The following is a 6000-nucleotide window of genomic DNA, read 5'->3' as shown; positions in this document are numbered from 1 at the left end:
GTGCTCTATACAAGTGCTGGGTAAGCTCTTTCATTGTAACCCGCCGTTTTGTAACTTTGAAAATTTTGAAAGTATAAATGAATATATTTAATTGATTCTGCATAAGACAGTAGGTCATCACAAGCACATACACAAAATAAAGCTTTCTATTTTTCTCTTCTAAGCTTCCAAGGTAAGCTAAGAGAACAGTCCCTTTTCTGCAGGAAAATGTGGCTTACCGTTATAGAGACTACTCATTGCAAAATTTATATAAGAAAGAAAGAAAGATTTTCTTCCGGATGATTTCCACAGAGGGACCAGAATCCCTTAAAGAGATGTTCAAAATGGAGGCGGGGTGCGGTGTCTCATGCCTGTAATCCCAGCACTTTGGGAGGCTGAGGCGGGCAGATCACCTGAGGTCGGGAGTTCGAGACCAGCCTGGCCAACATGGAGAAACCCCATCTCTACTAAAAATACAAAATTAGCTGGGTGTGGTGCCGCACACCTGTAATCCCAGCTACTCGGGAGGCTGAGGGAGGAGAATTGCTTGAACCCGGAGGCAGAAGTTGCGGTGAGCTGAGATCATGCCATTGCACTCCAGCCTGGGTAACAAGAGTGAAACTCCGTCTCAAAAAAAAAGAAAAAGAAAAAGAAAATGGAAGGCAGACATGTTAAGCAAGGTTGTCCATTTACAGGCTCAGGAAGAAGCTGAAAATGGCTGTGGGAAAGTAGCAACAGTGATTCATACAAATCTTGAACTTGACTTTTTGGGAAAAGGAATGTATTCTGCTCTGTGTTTACAGCATCTAATCCAAATCACCTCTGCAAGAAAGCCTGTAATGAGAGCCGATTACCTCACAACATGCCACTAGAAAGAATGATCCATCTAATTTCCATTATTTACTGAGTTACAAGGGTTACCATGGTTCAGGAAGCCTCATTACAAGCGATGCTAAATATGCAGAGTGTGAATGTAGATTACATAAAGGCACCAGGGATAGGGCTGTATAAAATCCAATGGTTCCTTGTTTTATAGCAACAAAAGTTTGCTTCAATGGTGAATATAGCAAGAGAGAGAAAAAAGCTTCAAGAAAACATAATTAAGTTGCACTCTATATGAAATTTTATAAGCTACCTAAAACAATTAAGAAGTAGTTTATGACACTCAAAAACAAAAAGGTATTTCAGAGAGCTTGCCATAACAAAAGGATTGTAAACAAAACAAGTCTCACAAATTTTGTTCCTCATCTTTATAACTTGGTTAAATTATTTCATTATTTCCAAGACACAGACAGAAGGAATAACAACCATTGTAGTCTCAATAATTTTTGTTCCCTTTTGCTTTGCTTTGTTTTATTTTTTAGGTACAATGTTTTTCTTGAATTAACTTTTTCATATTTTACGTTTCAACTTTTTATTTTAATGCATATATATTTGTATATGTGTATATATGCATGTATATGCGAACATGTATTTGTGTATTCATACACTAGTTTTATCAAATTCAGGAGACTTAACATTAATGTAATATTATAGTACACACAGTTGATTTTCAGTTTTCACCAAGTATCCCGATAACATCCTTTATGAAATTTTTTGTGTCAATCCAAGATCATGCTTTGCATTTACTTGTCAGGTTTCTTTAGTCTCTCTTGACCCGAAATGATTCCTCCATCTTTCTTTCTTTTTCTTTCATGACATTGACCCTTATGAAGATTACAGGCCAGTTGTTTTGTAGAATGTCCCTCAATGTGAATTTGTCTGATGTTTCCTTAACTGTATGTTCATTTTACGTATTTTAGGCAGGAATGGTATATCATTCGTGCATCACAACAGGAGGATCAGCTGTTTGTCCCATTATTAGCAATGTTAACTATGAATACTTTGGTTAAGGTGGCATCTGCCAGGTTTCTCTACTGGAAAGTCACTGTTTCAATTTTTGTAATTGGTTTGTGAGCTGTAGAAAGAAACTTTGGGATAATACAATATACTGTTCTTATTCAGATTTTCACTCTATAGTTTTAGCAAACATTGATGATACTTGCTTGAAATAATTATTACTCTGTAGGTTGAAAAATCATTTTAATATCTTTTGAAAAAACTATATTAGTAGAAACTAAGAAAAGAGTTTTGGGTTGTGTCATTTCTCACTTTTATGCCTTTAGATATGTATTAAGAGATACTTGGGCAATTTGATCAAACATAAAATTTAATTGACTTTTTGAGAAATATAGAAATATTTCTTTCCCACTCACGTATCTTTGAGTGAAAAGCCTTTCCTCTTGTAAGAGTACCTTAATGTGTGTGTAAGTATACGTGTGTGTGTGCAGCAGTTATTATTCATATTTCTTCTATTCAGAGAAAGTTCTGGGGCATGATATAAACCATATATCAGTGTGTTTTTCTTAATATAATTATTGTTCTTGACATGCAATTGTAGGATTTTTTTTTCTTTTCTTAACGAAGGGATTGGTGGATGGGTGTCCAAGGCCTCTTTTAATATCAGATGTTCTGGGGACCTTGATAATCCAGTACCAATGCAGAAACTTGAAAACCATTCCATAAACTGAAGCAATCGAGCCTGTAGGAACTAACTGTGCACCTTCCTTAAAATGGATGCTTACTAGACCATGTTAAATGTGTAACTGACTGAGCCTCATTAAATATGTAATGGGCTGTTAGAGGATAAAAGAAAGCTTTCTAGCAACATACTTGAGAGTCATTATGCATTTAATATATGAAAATCAAGACTGAAAAAAATCTAAAACTTGAAAAGATATATTTTATCTTCTCTGAGGTAATGGAAAAAAGATGGGCTCTTTCTTCTATGGTTCCTAAATTATATCTTGGTCAGAAGAAAAAGGAAACCAAAATATAAAATGGGAGCTTTAATGCAATAGAAGCTGACCAAGAAACATCATGTGGCCTTAGTGTCAGTTGTGTTTTCAACTCACTGATAACAACGAAATGAGTATGTCCTCATAAGGAGGCTTGTAGCATCAGAAGAGTGTTTGATAGTGAGCACTCAGAACAAGCAGACTCTAACAGGTCAAAGAAGCAAGAGGCTTACTGAATACACACAGCATTTTGAACTACTGACAGGCAATCTTGGAAAAAATCCATGGCCTAATTCAATTGTGAAAAAAACAACTGGCCGGGCGCGGTGGCTCACGCCTGTAATCCCAGCACTTTTGGAGGCCGAGGCAGGCGGATCATGAGGTCAGGAGATCGAGACCATCCTGGCTAACACGGTGAAACCCCGTCTCTACTAAAAATACAAAAATATTAGCCGGGCGTGGTGGAGGGTGCCTGCAGTCCCAGCTACTCGGGAGGCTGAGGCAGGGGAATGGCATGAACCCAGGAGGCGGAGTTTGCAGCGAGCCGAGTTCGCGCCACTGCACTCCAGCCTGGGCAACAGAGAGAGACTATGTCTCAAAAAAAAAAAGAAAAAAAAAGAAAAAAAAACTGAAATTGTTTTGGTAGAACAGTTTATTATCTATTGCCCTGTGAATTTAATGAATTATTCATCAACATGGAAAGTACTGAAAACTGCATATTTGACTAGTATAATGGAATTATTACTGAACTTGAAGTCAGAAGTCTTGGGTTTGAGTTTCAGCTTCTTTACTTAATTAGGAATATCCCTTAAGCAGTTTATTTAATCTTTCTGCACCAACTCTGCCCATAAATAATGTGGTGGATGGACTGAAATGCTTCTGAAACATTAAAATACTAAATGAATTATATTAAAAGTCCATGTAGAAGATATATAAAATGCTGTGCAGCTTTATTTAACAATTTAAATTTCCTCAATGAGTAATTTATGGATATGAGAAAAGATCAAACTGATTACCCTAATATTTGAAATTCACTAGATATGCCAAAGTGTTTTAGGTTGGGCTTCAGTGTCAAATGATATCTATCTAGCAGCTCTTCTTACTCCTATCCATGAATTCACAGAATGAGATGAAAAGGCAAAACAAGAATTTAAGCTTTATAAAGGCAGGTTTATTTTATCTGTGTTCCCAGTGCCTAAAATAGCACCTAGTATGTAGGAAAAATTCCATAAACATTTGATGAAAGAATAAGTTAACTAACCAGGACTAAGAGTCATATTGTTGCCAGAATCTGAAAAGAATTACAACTGACAGTTGGGTGGGGAGACAATTACTGACCCCTGCACAATATACACTCAAGCAATGAAAATCTGCTGCCTTGAAAGAAAAGGAAAATGCTTTGTCTTTACCCCTTTATCTGCCACTGGCACAGAAATACAAGGCATTTATAATACTAGCCAGAAATCAAGGCATATACCTCTCACCAGACAGAGTGCAGAAACCTATGTGTTGGTCTCCTTGCATCCTCAGTAAGTCTATCTCTTTCTATGTAAAATTAGTGACTACAATTCCTAGAAAAGAACTGGGCAAGAATTATAGAGGAGAAATGTTTGTAGAACTCTGGGAGATGTAGTCTCCTTAAATAAAATTATATGTATGTATGGAGTCAAGATGAGCCCAAATACTACTCCATGTGGGAAATTATGGATTTTCCCGTAATTCTCATGTTTTAGCATCTCAGACAACCAAACAGTAGGGACAAAAGAAGATACCAACTCAAATCTAGGGGCAGTTTCACTGTAATCCAAATTTCACATTTGGGAGTGGTCACGTTAATTTACCATCAAGAATGCAGGGCCCACAGGCAGTCAGTGAGAGCTCTAATCAGGAACTGTTACTCTGCTAATTAGCATATTGGATCTCAGAAATAGGTTTTTATTGGTGGAAATAATGGCCTGTGGATTAGCATGTAGCATGATGAAACTCTCAATGATGAAATTTAAAATACCTGAAGTATGTAGTTTTGGGTTTTTTGGGTTGTTTGTTTGTTTTACAGAGACACTGACTCCTCCTAATATGCATGACCAAGTAGAAGAACCCTGAAAGGTCAAAAGTCTTGCCTTTAGGGATAATGCCTTGGACTCAATCTCTACCCCCTCCTACCTCCAGAGGTGAACTCTTGAGGGATCTAAGCAGTGCCCCATCAAGCCATACTGGAATCTGAGTTCAGCAAAGAAAAGAAGTGTGCCCCTATATATATTTACAAAAATATTCTCCCATATTTTGAACTAAGTGAAAAAAGTTAATAACATCTCTACAATAAAAGAACATGGCTATATATAAAGCTCCACGTTATCCGCTGTGTTGCCCAAGGGGATTGCATGCCATTGTCAACCCCTATAAAACCATCTGGCAGCCCCAGAACCATCGGTTATTTGGATATAACTTTTCTTGTTGCACAGTAACCCAGAGACATAAAACAAACAACAGCCTCCCGTTATGTAACATTTTGATATTTTCTTTACGATTTTTGTTTTGAATTTTTTTTTTCAATCCTGCCTTAAAGTACACTCCTGGTGGGGTGCGGTGGCTCATGCCTGTAATCCCAGAACTTTGGGAGGCTGAGCCAGGTGGATCACTTGAGGCCAGGAGTTTGAGACCAGTCTTGGCAATATGGTGAAACCCTGTCTCTACCCAAAATACAAAAATTAGCCAGTCTCATAACCTAGTCTCTAAATAATAAATATATTTTTTAAAAGAATTATTTTAAAAAATATTACTACTCCTGATTACTGAGTTTTTGGCACTTCCTTAAATTTTGCACCTGTGATAAGTGCCTCACTACCCTGATTCTGAGCATCTGAGAGTCTACAAAGCTGAAATGTCTTGTCCTAGAATTTCGGCATTTGGTTCTAGCAAATCTTTCATTCAGGGTAGTGCTCAAAGCACTTCATGGCTGGAGAACTGGAGCTATCTAGAAACTATAAAATGAGTTGTACAAAATATTTGTTTCAATTTTTGTTTTATATGTTCTCTTACTAATCAATATTTAGTTAATAAATGTCTGTATATGTGGTATAATTTGGCTGAAGTTTGCTTTCGCTTTTATTTGAAACCCAGGAATTTCGGGATGGCTACCATTTCTACCAAAAAGAAAGAGTTAGTTGACTTCGGTCAACCACAA

The sequence above is a fragment of the Pongo abelii genome, chromosome 5 (genome assembly GCF_028885655.2).
Source record: "Pongo abelii isolate AG06213 chromosome 5, NHGRI_mPonAbe1-v2.0_pri, whole genome shotgun sequence".
NCBI classification, from domain to species: domain Eukaryota; kingdom Metazoa; phylum Chordata; class Mammalia; order Primates; family Hominidae; genus Pongo; species Pongo abelii.
Note: the sequence above shows the minus strand (reverse complement) of the source record.